Below are 15,236 nucleotides of genomic sequence, written 5' to 3' on the forward strand. Positions count from 1 at the left end.
AGGGAACACTTATTTTTATAACTTGTTGCTTAGCAATACGGCCATCGCTGACAACACAGAGAATGTTCTTATGAGCCACATTAGGTTTGACAGGAGTTCACGCATCCTCTCCATTTCACATGGAGAGTGCTCCGGGTTTAAACAGACATTTAGCTCGCTTGCCTAACACCCATAATCAATACTGCTGCAAATAAAACATCAACAACTTCAACACCTTTTTACTGAAATCATCAGTGCAACCTGCAACCACACTTAGACATAAGTTGTCTGCAAAGCAAGACGAGTGTTCTGACAGCACATTTGAAGGAAGCACAGAACCTGAGCTGCGGATAGTGGAAGCTGAGAACAGGTATGCTTTAAATAGAAAGGAATAACAAACCACAGCAGCGTGTGACTTTCAGAGCTGCGTTACTGACTCTGTGTTCAACTTCTCAGTGAGGTAATCAATGTAAATGCTTCCTGTGTGCTACATTTTATTATATGGGATATTGATATTTACATATATTTTCCAGCCTAATAACAACAGATAGATCTAGGTAAAGATTACTGGTATTTATTTTTTTTTTTTTGTGGAATATGTCGAAATGCAATTATTACAAGAATAAGCTGAAAAACAAATAAAAATAAAAAGGTCCAAAGAGCCACTTGCAGCTCCTGAGCTGAAGGTTGCCGACCCTTGACCTAGTTCTACTGCTTTTGCACTATAATGTGTTTTACACATCATTCAGGAAATTGCTACGATTGTTAAGTTAAACGATGTAGAAAGTTGTGATGTAACTAAATGGAGTTTAATGCTTATGAATAAAGTTCTGAACTTTTTAAGATTTTATAATTTGAGGGATATTTTTACTTGGGCCCATGAACAGGAAAGGTTACATTTAGAGGCATAATAGGATGTGCTCATTTGTGAAAATGATGGTGAACTCATTGATATATCGATGGTGACCCCATCAAGCTTTATGAGTCATGGATGTGCCCAAACAAGAAGCACAGATTTATCATCAGTGTCCACTACAGCTGTTAAGCTGGGTAAGTTAGACTGTAGAGGTAGCACTATTAATGGATTCCAACCCATAAATATGTTTAACAATATAGCCTTCTATAGATTATGCTATAATCTATAGTATAGTAGATTATATATAGCTATAGAACTGGCACAGCAGGCATCAATACAGACTGAGTGGAAAGAATAGATCACAACAAATGATATGTTAGAGGGCTTATTGTGCCTTTCTAAAGTATGAACAGCTGCGTTTATGTAGAGATTGAATAATTCACAGCTGGACTTTATTTTCTGATTAGGTGATTATTAATGCAGTTGGTTGCACTGGATTTTAATTTGAGACATTTAGATTTTTCATTGGTACCATATTGAATGAGTAACCATTTTTTTATTTTTTTTTAAAGCTTTTGAATTTGGTCCTAAAAAGCAGTACTTTTAGATACAAATGTCCTTTTAATAAAAAAAACAACACAGAGATTAATGTAAAGTTATGTTTTTATATTTTCCCATTCTGTATTTCATCTTATAAATGAACAAATATATATATAAAGATCTGTTTACATTCTCTTCTTATTTGGATAATCAATTTTTTATACCCATCATTTTAAGCACAAGATGTACAGGACTAAAACGGGCTGTTTTGGTCACCGAGATGATGGTCAAAGCATCCACACATTTCAAAATGCCACAAGTGTGAAGGCCAGGGTAATGTCACAAGTCAGGCCCTGCAAGTACTGCTGAGCCAAAACCCATTTTACACACAGATGCAAGTGAGTCACCGCGCTCTGCACATCGAGGGTGTGAAAGACAGAAGACAGACCAAGGATGAAAAGATCTCACACACACACACACACGCACACACGCGCACATGCATCCACACACATGGAGACATGAAGATCATATGAGGCCAAAAATATGAGCAGATGATCTGCTTGGCTGTCAGGGCACACAGGCTGAGCTCACAACTTTGGCAGTCAAACCTATGCCACAACTAAATGCCCCACTCAACCCATTCTCTTAGAGGCAGCGCTACCAAGCTGAGCCAATTTGGGTTTCTAACAAATTCTAAATGGCGCCAGTGGAAGCGTCCAGTTCTCTGGGTGAGCTTCTAAAATGGCACCGCTCAAGAAACACAAAGCTAAGCCCAAACATATTCATATCCCTGGCAGATTTAGGTTTAAAGTAATCTTTAATATTTCACTAAAATATTGATGGCTTAGATTGGCCCAGCCAGAATCCCAACTCGAGTCTGACTGAGAATAAAAATTGAGCTGACTCTATAATTAAGTTAATAAGGGGCATAAATAAGTTTATAAGACTGGCAGAAGCCATCGTGATGTAAAGCTTGTTAAATATTAATACATTAAACACTTTGCTACTCAATTTTAAGCTCTCAAACTGAAACCCCCGTAACATAGTTGGGTGTAAATATGTCACCATTCACAACTCTCAGGCGCTAATTTAATGCTGTGCTTGGAAAATAAATGCTGATAGTTAAAAACAATTGCCAGAAAGGGACATTGAAGGAGCCACAAAGCCTTGGTAAAAATTTGTTTTTATTGTAAGTATGTATGAAAAATAATCTAATGGAGGGAAATACCATATGACAAAGGATTTCAGTAGAGCTGGGATCAAGTCATTGTTTTGCATATCACAAGTAAGTCTCAAGTCTTTCCACTCAACTCCAAAGTCAAAGCAAGTGTCACGTCTTAAACAAGTTATTTGACAAATTACAGAAATTAATCTGACTAATAATAGTTTGGAGATTCAAAAAGTATTTTAAAATGTTTGTTCAACCACCAGAACAACCAGCAAGAGGGAGTGAACTTTAAGAATGTGTTAGTATTTTTCACAAGAAACACTACCAGTCGGTTTTTTAAACCAACTACAACATTACAAAACTGCTTTCACAGCATTACACGAGTAGCATCAGATTCTTTAAATGTCAAAGTTATTCATGCAACTGTATAGAAATAAAGCTTATATGACAAGTCATTATTATGATCACAGTGTTGCTATCCGTCAGCTTGGATGCTCCACATTTGTTTGTAGTTGAGGCTTAAAGCACTTAGATTTGTCGTGTACACACAGTAATCATTCAATCTAAATAAGGGAAGTACTGGAAAACCATCTATCTAGCCATCTGTGTGTCAATACAGTTTTGTATTTGCACACTAATACTTGGATTAGAAAGACTGGGAAAACTAGAACTACGAAATATTATGAAATTTTAACTATAGAAATGTGTAGGAATCGTACATAGGAGTTGAAAGACAACTTTTTTCCACATAAAAGATTTATTTTTCAAAGGTTCATTTTACACCTGAACATAAAAATTCAGTGCCTTCTGATAAGCTTCGGTTTAAAAACTATTTATACAAGAATTAGGCTACACCAGTTTGGGTTTTGCAGCTGGAGTTGAGAGAAAACAAAACTCAGCTGCGTCCACTGGGCAACCCACCTGTCACTCAGTGCGGTGCAACACTCAACAGTGATTACTTTGACCAAGGCAGAAACATGTTTATTTTTGCACTAATGCTGGTCATTTTTCAACTTGGGGGACCAACGGGAGTTCTTAGACCTTCCCCAGTGTCCATTTAAGAAACTGCAGTTTTTGGTATTTCCATATTGGTTTCATTTTTCACATGGGGAAGTTGTTGGTCAGCACTGGCACAGGACAGGACAGAGGACCCAAGGGGAGACCTGGCAGGCAGGAGGATTTGGGTTATTGATGATGAATAATTTGAGAGGAATGCAGGTACAACACACCGTAACAGAGGAAGAGCAACAAGAACGGGTTGAAATGCACAAGAAGTTCAAACCACTGTCAGGCACCCTGCGGAACATATTGGAAAAAGAGTTTCTCTCCAGGAAAAGTAGAAAAAAAATGTCACAGAGGCAGTATTTGGAGAGAATGTTAACCCCTAAGCTGAGACGCTTTCACAATTTGTTCTGAGTCCTCAAATGTTCCAGCTCTAGCACCATGACTTCCTCTGGGTCAGGTGTTTTAATGAGCCACATCAGTGTTCATTTGCCTCTTTCCCGAACATCTGCATGGGAGGAAGAGAAAGAGCCCGTAGCATGAAATCAAGGTTTCAACAGGAGGTCTCAGAGATAGACATGCAAATAACAAGAAGGGTTTAAGCCAATCCAAAGAGGGAGTCCAAAACAAAACAACAAAAAACCACACACACAAAAGAAAAGAGTTTGGAGTTTGGAGACTAGTGGGGGTAGCTGTTTGTAAGAATGGGTAACAATTTCACATAAGAGGAGAGAAGAACATTAGGAAAAGGCTGAAATGTAACAAAAATACATTAAAAGAGCAAACAAAGATGACAAAACTATATAAAAAAATTAGGTTTTAATAAATAACCACAGTAACCAAGATGACACCATCTTTATCACTGAGAAACAATGTGTTTTCCTACTTCATGAAATTCTTGGCGTCAAATTGTTTGTGTTCTCTTCCTGTTTTCTCACCCCCCACCGGTCTAGGCAGATGGCCGACCATCCTGAGTCTGGTTTTCCTTCAGACCTTCTCCTGTAAAAAAGGGAGTTTCCTACACTATCACCCACAGTGTATGCATCCACAGCATGGGGAGAATGGTGAAGTTCATGAAAGTCGAAAACGTTGTTTATTCTTGCCAGCTATGCTTTACTAAAACCCATCGTCTTGAGTTAAACAAAATGAAAAAATAGAATCAACTTTAATTCATGTGAACTTGTTAGTTCACTAGTTTCACATTAAACATGATTTAAATGAAAATCTAAATGTGCAGTTTTTAATAACTACAAATGAAACTCGTCGTCTCACCACTATATTTTCTGTTGGGTTTTTTTATGGCAAATCTTCAAATGTACTCTACAGCCATCAGCACCTTGTAGAAAGTAACCCTGGAAGAATAGGCATTAGTGGCAGCAAAAGAGTTAAAGTTTACCTTCCAGAGTTAAGATCAAGATCAAGAATCTGTGGTAAAACTAGACAAATTATATTAGCAGATGTTTTCAATCTGAATGGATGTTATTTTACAATGAATGAGCAAACTGTCAGACTACATATGCTAATCTGGTAAAAACATAACTCAAAAGATTGGAACCAATGTACTTCTTTTATGAATTATTTTAATTTTTGAACATTTTTCTTGTTTATCACAATTATTCATGACTATCACTTGAAATCCCAATAAAAGATACCTGCGGCTGTAAGGTGACAAAATAAATTCAAGGTTCTTTAACAGAAAACCTTTCAAGCTAATGGGCCTTGTAAGATGTGAACATTGAAGAGAATCGGTTCCAAAAACACAAGTTTATAAAAACTTAAAAGTTTCCCTTCTATATTTATGAGGAAGTTAGTGAAAGAGCTTCAAACATCAAAAGGCACAAAAACAATTTGAGCTTTGGCTCACAGAAGACTTTTGTCTTTATTCAGTTCAAACGGTCTTTTCTCATAAATTACAGTTTAGCTCCACGAATGAAATAGATCAGAAACTGTGAGATTCTAACTCCTTTACATGGGAGAATAAAGGCTGGAAAGCAACCTGCTATTCATGTTTAGTTTACAAAAAAGGATGAAGCAGCACAACTAGTCTCTGTGAAGGAAAGGAGCTAAAATTAGGCTGCAGAGTCGGTGCCAGTTGCCAAACAAGCCCATGCCAAGTAACAAAGTAGAACACAGCTTCACCTTCAGCCCACTGACTACACGACCACCTGGGTCGGCAGAACATGAACGCGACCCTGAAGCCTGACTGCTGCCCAATGTGAGAACTCATGGGAGAAATAATCATCAACAGAGGCAAACAAACGCCGCCGCCATTCCAAATACAGCCTATAAATAACACAAAATCTTTAGCACCGTGGCAAATGGAGAGTGTCAAGGATCAATAATTTATGCAAGCAAGAAGAAAGTCATCAGGCTTCTACAATGCCAGCAAACAAGACAATGTGCAAGGAGCTTGTTTAAAGAGGCGTATCAGCGGAGGATGGTGCAGATTAATCAACGTTTCGGATCCCTGTTGAAAAGGATGGGGGCAATGTTACAAAAGGGAAAATGTTTGTGCTGCTCTTCCCATGTCAGGGTTTTTGTAAAAGTGGGAAAAAATGCGGCCATGTCATGCTGAATTAGACAGAAATGCGACTTCAGTGATCAACAGTTCAGCCTCACACAGTGTTTTTCTGTTTCGTTCATTTCTGGGAGGACCTGGATGGCCATCAGATAACTGTCCATGCTCTGGATATTAAGAAATGATAGAATTAATAATTGCTGTGTCACATCTTGATTTACCCAGAAATATATGGGCGTGGACTATGTTTGATGGGGCAAGAAAATCGCAACGTTTGTTGCATTTTCAGCTGGTGCAGTTTGCTTTCACACTGCACAGAGACCTAGGTTTTTAGATGGACCAGAGTTCAATTTTTTGGTCCACATCAAGCTTGATTACGCATTCACACCTCCCAAAACAAGCCAGACCTTCTAGACAAACAAACTAGAGTTCAGATAAAGCTGGCTTTAATTGAATGCACCCTATGTCGAAAGCAGTCTGACATTTAAAACAGGCTGAATGCTGAAATGCTTGATGTCTCAAACATATGGTTATGGTGTTGTAGAACAATTGCCGTCACACCTTTAATTCCAAACCACATTAGTATGGAGAGAGGATTCTGCAACAGCCTTCACTTTTATTTCAGCTTATCCTGAGGAAAATATGTTACTTTGGCAACAATATCATCTTTTTCTGAGAGATTGCAGTTTTGTCAACAGATTTTTTTCTACTTTTTGATTCCCATAAAAGAAATTTGAAGGATTAAAGGGTTACATTAAAATACAATTCAATGAAACTGAAAAACAGCACAATCTTAAATGTGGTGAGAGCAGCATTTTAAATGGCACTCAAGGCCAATTTTTTCACCAGCGTACTTTTAACAGAAGGTTTGCTAACTCTTTGTAAGACTGGCTGCTAATGATGGTGTTTTTGAATTCGGCTTGCGATTATCCTGAAATTGTCAGAAGTGGTCCCTAATTTTTCTTCTTATGCTTCCTCCCCCCTCCAGCAATTTGTATTAACAGCTTATTAAATCGACTTATTCTCTTTTATGATGTTATATTTCTTTATTGGGGCAAGCCTAATTGATTCTTTTGGGAAATAACAGCTGAACTCTAACCTCAAACCCTGAAAATGTGATGTACTGAAAAGGATCTTGTTAGCTGTAAAGGGAACGTTCAGGAATGTGATGAAAGACATAAAAAAAAAAAAGTAGTGAAAATAGTGGGGGGTTTTTTAACTTATATAATTTGAGTCAGTACATTAGAATAAATCATTTGGGAATTGGGAATTAAGCTTAAAAATTTAGATCCTCTCGAGAGTGAAGAGTGTATTCAGTTAAGCACCTTTTCTTAACGTCCCCTAAGAGCTGCCCAGAGTGACCACAGACGTCTGTTCTCGGCTGCTGGGAGCTGCTCACTTGTGGAATCCCACCGCCCTGGCAGCTTAATCAAAATAAGGTCGATTTGTAGAGTTCAGGGGTGCAGCGCTGCTGTGGCTCGCAGCCCCCGCCGGTTCAATTTAAAATGAGTCGACAAACTGACCCACTTCTTGCCCAGGGAGCCGGCATTGAAACAGAGCTGATATCGTCCCTCCTTCGCTTGGACTCAACTGTGTTACTGTGTGCACGCCTGTGTCCTCAGCCTCATCCTCATAGAGAGAGCACCATTTATCACAACTCCCAGTCCCCATTGGCACTTCCACTCTGGCTGAAGGATGATGGTTACGCCCCGCAGCTCAGCTGAGCTCAGCCAGGACACACAATATACACAAATCAGCAACACATATGTTCGGCGCATATGGTTAGTGTAAAGTTCCTGCTCAGAACCGGATAGTAGAAGCCGTCTGAACTCGCACTCGATGTCGTGGAAGGATAATCACGGAACAATTAAATATATTACAAAGTTAGAGAGGGATTGATCAGTACTATATTAGCTGCCTGTGGGAAGCCTCTGACATAAACAGATGCTAATGTGACATTTAATCTGATTGGATGCAACTAGGCGTGATTATCATCATCAGTAGTCCCCCACCTCCTTGCAAGGTTTCCGAGGTGATTCAAGTGTTCTGTGACTGACACAAACAGACCTTTTGTTGTCGTTCATCAGGAATGACATCTCCAACAGATATGCACCCACACACTTCTGTTATTTCCCTCTCTGCTATGTGGCTGCTGAGTATTTCAGAAAAACTCTGCTGAATATTTTGACATCCGCAATGTTCCCGGGTGCTCATACAGGTGAAGAAAAAAAAAAAAAAAAAAAAAAAAAAAACAGACAGAAATGTTTGTAAACAAGCCTGTTCTCAATTTTATCTCCTGCTTACAATGTTGGGAAACCCGGGACAGATAAGTCATTTATCTTGACATTTAGCAAAATTTATAGGTTTGACCTGCTATATTTGAGGACAAACAAGACAGTGTAAGTGTGTGTTAGCTGAGATTTATGATCCTTGTCTACACAACATGGGGAAAGAAAAAACAACACACAAAAAATTGTAGTCTTGCATAAAGACTGCTCAACGAGCTTCTGGCTCCAAACAGGAATCATTTTATAAGTCTTGGCTAAACCACATTGTTGAACAAGGAGACCTAGTGGTAGAGGTTTTTTTAAAACTCTGTCATAGATGCTATTTGAGCTGAAAACAGAAATACTGCAACTAATGAAAATGCCTTAAAACCTTTCTTAAGATATTTGATCAGTTCATAGTTACAGTTAGCAATAAAAGGTCCTTGGTTAGGTTTAGATTATAAGCACAGTTATAATGACGGTCAAATAACTTACCTTCAGTTGTTAGAAAAGTGCTACATATATATCAAACATAACTTGATAGAAATTTGACTTCGCAATTTAACAGCTCCTGCTCTTTTCGAACACTCCACCTTCAGCACATCGTCCATGATGTCATCTATGACCATTCTTAGGAGCACCTGACTGAGATGTAGCTCAGCAAGTCTCATATGTATATGTTAAATAAAATACTTTCCCTTAGAAAGTACTTTCTAAGGGAAAATACAACTCACTTTTAATTTCCAACATAAAAGTGAGTTGTATGATTCAACCAGACCTTAAATACCATGTTCACCTCCAGATGTAACAAGTAATATTAGAAAAGGACTGCAGGAAGTCTGGGGAAATACTGGGTAATAAACGGCCAATGCAGGAGCCTCTGGATATTGTGGGCGACCTTCAAGCCTTCGGGTGCATCTTCATGAGAAACTGTCATGCTGCTGTGATCAATACAGTCACATAGGCTCTGGAGTACCTTGAGCTCACGTGACTTAAGGTCAGCCAAGTTTGTTGGTGCCTCCAAAGCTCTACCCTGAATGTGTATTACAAAGAACCAATATATCAAATCAGAGAAGCTCCGGCTCTAATACACCAAGTCACATCAGTTGAACAATGAAACAATGGACATGTGGTTAAAGGACTCGCCAATTTAGTTTGTGGAAAACAAGCATTTGTTTCAAGGTGCTACTGCAACTAAGTAAATCATACACATATCATTATGAGTGTGGCATTTGATTACAGATTCATCTGGTAACTCTTTTTCCAGTAGGTCTGTGGTTATTTCAAGAAGACATGGCCGGACATTTTGCTGTCTCAACAACTTTTGTGTCCAGGTATTTACAGGTCCTTCTCAAAAAATTAGCATATTGTGATAAAGTTCATTATTTTCCATAATTTAATGATAAAAATTAAACTGTCATATTTTAGATTCATTGCACACCAACTGAAATATTTCTGGTCTTTTATTGTTTTAATACAGATGATTTTGGCATACAGCTCACAAAAACCCAAAATCCCTGTCTCAAAAAAATTAGCATATTTCATCCGACCAATAAAAGAAATGTGTTTTAATACCAAAAAAGTCAACCTTCAAATAATTATGTTAAGTTATGAATTCAATACTTGGTCAGGAATCCTTTTGCAGCCTTCAATGCAGCGTGGCATGGAGGCAATCAGCCTGTGGCACTGCTGAGGTGTTATGGAGGCCCAGGATGCTCCGATAGCGGCTTTAAGCTCATCCAGTGTTGGGTCTTGCATCTCTCAACTTTCTCTTCACAATATCCCACAGATTCTCTATGGGGTTCAGGTCAGGAGAGTTGGCAGGCCAATTGAGCACAGTAACACCATGGTCAGTAATACCAGTGGTTTTGGCACTGTGAGCAGGTGCCAGGTGATGCTGAAAAATGAAATCTTCATCTCCATAAAGCTTTTCAGCAGATGGAAGCATGAAGTGCTCCAAAATTTCCTGATAGCCGCTGCATTGACCCTTCCCTTGATAAAACACAGTGGACCAACACCAGCAGCTGACATGGCTCCCCAGACCATCACTGACTGTGGGTACTTGACACTGGACTTCTGGCATTTTGGCATTTCCTTCTCCCCAGTCTTCCTCCAGACTCTGGTACCTTGATTTCCGAATGACATGCAAAATTTGCTTTCATCCAAAAAAAGTACTTTGGACCACTGAGCGACAGTCCAGTGCTGCTTCTCTGTAGCCCAGGTCAGACGTTTCTGCCGCTGTTTCTGGTTCAAAAGTGGCTTGACCTTTGACCTGGGGAATGCAGCACCTGTAGCCCATTTCGTGCACATGCCTATGCACAGTGGTTCTGGATGTTTCTACCCCAGACTAAGTCCACTGCTTCCCCCAAGGTCTGGAATCGGCCCTTCTCCACAATCTTCCTCAGGGTCCGGTCACCTTTTCTCATTGTGCAGCGTTTTCTGCCACACTTTTTCCTTCCCACAGACTTCCCACTGAGGTGCCTTGACACAGCACTCTGGGAACAGCCTATTCGTTCAGAAATTTCTTTCTGTGTCTTACCCTCTTGCTTGAGGGCGTCAATGATGGCCTTCTGGACATCAGTCAGGTCAGCAGCAGCATGATTGCGGTTTTGAGTAATGAACCAGGCTGGGAGTTTTTAAAAGCCTCAGGAATCTTTTGCAGGTGTTTAGAGTTACTTTATTGATTCAGATGATGAGGTTAATTGCTCATTCAGAGAACCTTTTCATGATATGCTAATTTTTTGAGACAGGGATTTTGGGTTTTTATGAGCTGTATCACTTTAAAAAATTACTATGTTCTAAACTGAAAAAAAGTGTAAATAATAAAACTAACTGGAAGTTTGGTTGTTTGTATTTTTTTTTTTTGCACAACGCTCATATTTATTTGTGAAAAAGAAAACCACAAGTAATCTTCCTTCTACTTCACAATCATACACTACTTGGTGTGTTTCTACCAAATAAAATTCCACTGAAATATAGAAAGATTTCTTGTTTTAACTTAATGAGTTTGAATACTCTTAAGGTACTGAATTTCTATTTTTAAAAATGTGCAAAAAGTTGGCATTCCAGATAGATGCTGTATATCATGTGACTCCATAGCATGTAACATCTGGATTGTAATGATTAAGAAGGTGTCTTACCCCGGGGCCTCGAGGGGATTCAGGAGGAGAGGTGGGAGTGATCTGTTTTCGACCTGAAAAACAAGCAAATTAATTAAAAAATAATAATAATAAAATCAAATTTGCCAACTTCAATCCTAGAAAAGTGATGCTTTTCATATTGCATTCCTGCAGAGGTCTACATTTACAAGTCACCTGACAACACACCAGCTTCTTCAGTTCAGAGTTTAACAAGTTGAAATATTGGCGCTGTAATATCTTCTGCATGCTCTGAGTACATCGAAGGGGATTATTTTATAGTTTGGTTAAAGATTTAATGGAATATGAGCTAGTGAGAGGGAATCGAGGTTAACTGTAAAATGTCATCTTATATAAACTGCTTCTCTACTGATTGGATTTGAAGCAATCTGGCATCCAGAGGTATATGAATAAACCGTAACATTATGTACCGAATAACCCGGGCAAAGTAAATAACTCCACAGAACACTGGAATCCCTCACTATTTTCAAACATGACAAATCTATCCAATTTCACACAGATCAAGAGCCAGAGTCAGATTTAGACAGCTCGCCGAGTTTAAAGAGTAACAATGCTTCCTTGAGATTTTTTTTTTTTGGTAGGTAGCCATGGCAATGGTGAAATGAAAGGCGTTCCAGCATCTCCTTGTCCTCCTCTCCAACTCTGCCTCACTCTTTATGCTGGGCTTCACTGGCCTTTTGGAAATTGCTTCAGTTGCCTGTGGTGTCTTGCTGTAGCTCCCATCTGTTCAGACTGCATGCATACAGAGTGGACATGTTATGAGACTGGCTGGCTTTCTCTCACAAATTCGCTATGGCATCAACCCCCCCGGCAACCATTTTCTTTTTAGGGTCTTGCTGTTTTCTCACTGTTATGCTTTTGGAGCCCGTGGAGAATTTGATTCACCTTGTTAGTAGGACTGATGTGCAATTGGCCGTTTGTTTGGGATCAATGAATGGCTATCGTGACAGCTGAACAAACAGCTCTCCACCCAGAGTTGGACAGTTGTTTGCTTTACGAGAGGTGGGCTGCATAAGAGTAAAACACTAAGGGGGACATACAAGGAACGCATTTAAACACAAACCCCTCGAATCTATCCACATTCTGTCATATCATAATCACAAATTTAAATTTATTCATCTGGACTTTAGGTGACAGACACAAAGATGTCTGTCGCATATATCCTGTCCTTCTTGAACTGGAAGGAAAGGATACATGATTTTCAACTTTTTTTTCTATTTCACACAGAAATATTAACTTGTAGAGAACTTTTGTGGAAAGAGAACGGCATAACTGCACAGACTACGCATTCATTTAAAAAAAGCTGCTAAGATGCCGATAGGAATTTTGAGGGAGTTAGCACTCAAGTGAAAAAAATCTGTCAAATGGACAGTGCGACTTATTCACTCCCCATATCTGGAGGGAACTTTTGGCCTAAAACAAACACAACCCATAAGTACATCACACCTTTCACCTAATCTGACAGAACGGGCAAAGGCAGCAACATTTTGAGAATTGACAAAGTGGAAACACTTTAAACCTCTTTAAACCACTTTAAACTTTGAATCCCTCTGATCTGGAGGAGCTGCAGGAATCCACAGCTCAGGCACGGGAAATTTCTTAATAGGACAAGTAAGACCTACATGGAAAAACTATGTAAAGGAGGAAGATAATTCAGTACACTACCCTCAACAAAAAATCTACACAGTGAAACATTGTGGAGGCAGCATCAGTCTTTGGGGAAGATTTTCTTCAGCAAGTGACAAGAGAATGAAAGGCTTTCAAACATCCATCTGCGTATAAGCTATATACTGTTTTTTACTTAGTGATAAAATTCCTGAAATAAATGGGCTTTTCAATAATAGTATTGAATGGACCTGTACATGTTAAAATATCAGAAACAAATTCATGTAACTGTCAAGACAAGAAAATAGAATTAATTCAAATCTATAAAATCACAATTTCAAGACCAAAAAGGAAGTAAACAGATTATAAGTCCAAACTGAATGTAACACGTCCTCTATAGTCACCGAGGAGATGTGGGAGATGTCTTATTGTACATAAAGATGACGGTGTAGCAAAAAAAGGAATGAATAAATCCATCAGAGATCATCAACATCAATCAGATGTTGAAATCAAAAGAAAAATTCATAATATCACTCTTCTTTGAAAACAAGCCCAAGTCTTCAGTCTCCTTTTGTGACTCTGTAAAAGCACTTGAACGCTGATTAAGATGTCATCAATAGATGCAGCCAAAAGCCTTGTGACGCAAGCCCTGATCAGCACTATTCTTCTCTCCTGAGATAAGTAAACAGTCTCATTAGGAGGGAAATAATCAATTACCCAACCAGGGTTCACTCGAGTTCCTAATGCATCGCTGGGATTGAGTGGCTGCGTTACCACACTTTTAAATCAATTCACCGTCAGAATCACAACAAATCAGCAGTATAGCCTTCGATAGGACACGCAGACAGTGGCACATCATTTATTCGCGGGTATGAGCGGCCACAGAATATTTAATCAGAACTTGGATTTAGCGGGAGACTTCTTTAAAGCTCAGGATTCAAAACTTAATTTAGCAAAGATATTGTGGAACTGACATGCTTAATTCGTCGGGGTAGAATGGCGGCGCTCTGCAGGGCAGGAGAAGTTCAGAAGCATCTTTTTTTCTACCTTGCGCTGACTGCGGTTCATTCAGATCTGAATTGTGTAAATAAATGTAAACAAACGAATGTGTCGCATCGTCAAAATAAAATATTAGAGTACCGTATTTTCCGCACTATAAGGCGCACGGGATTATAAGGCGCACCTTCACTGAATGGCCTATTTTAGGACTTTTTTCATATATTAGGCGCACCGCATTATAAGGCGCATAGAATAGACGCGTCATACTCTATTATTACACATCCACATTTATAAAGAAATGGTCCCCGAGTACTTTATATAGTAGGCTGGCCCAGTTGTTGTTTCACTCACGGTGTTGGTGTTGCGATATTATGCCCAACTGCTTTCTGGGTAACACAGACCAACCGACATGCTGCAGAGAGTCTCTGTCTCTCTTCCCCTGCCCCTCCCCCCCTGGCTTTAAATGTATTATCAAACTTTATTAACAAACCAACGTTCTGACAACTATCCCATCATGCACCGCGCATTTCTTCTTCTACGGGGGAAAAAGAACCGTAGTGGACCAACTACGTAAGCAGCTTACTGCATGTCTGTGTAAACATGAGGTCTTTCATTTCGATCTGAGTTAATTAGCGTAGCATTTCTGCCGGATTTTCACAAAATATCAGCCACGACAATGGACAGGGGAACCAACAAGTTCATGTCATCTTTTTTGGACGACATCAAGGTGTTTGAGCCACTGGATGCCTCCAACATTGTGCGCGTCACAGCTAAAAGCTACCGACAGATGAGGAAAACAGCAGATCCTCACACCCTCAGCATAAATATAGCTGTGGACAAGATCACTGATGCCTATTGTTCTTGCAAGGCTGGGTAAGTTGGCATTCATGGTTTTGATGGTCCACAATGTACATTAGCATGTGTTTAGTACTGTAGCTTGTGTTTGTGAGACGGTCACGCACGTGGTAGCTGCGCTGTGACGTAAAATGGGCATTAGCCAATGAAATGCGGCCCCTGTGGTAAGGTCCGTTGCTAGACCTGTTGTGGCTCAATATTGGTCCATATATAAGGCGCACCGGATTATAAGGCGCACTGTCGGCTTTTGAGGAAATTGAAGGTTTTTAGGTGCGCCTTATAGTACGGA

The 15,236-nt window shown here is 39.4% G+C and overlaps 1 pseudogene; it reads right to left on the reverse strand.

The window, feature by feature from the left end:
- LOC148158300 (nephrocystin-4-like) overlaps positions 1 to 15,236 on the reverse strand; it is a 174,159-nt pseudogene that overhangs the window by 75,141 nt on the left and 83,782 nt on the right.

The sequence above is a fragment of the Poecilia mexicana genome, unplaced genomic scaffold, assembly GCF_051168715.1.
Source record: "Poecilia mexicana isolate PSO_F unplaced genomic scaffold, ASM5116871v1 scaffold_7, whole genome shotgun sequence".
NCBI classification, from domain to species: Eukaryota; Metazoa; Chordata; class Actinopteri; order Cyprinodontiformes; family Poeciliidae; genus Poecilia; species Poecilia mexicana.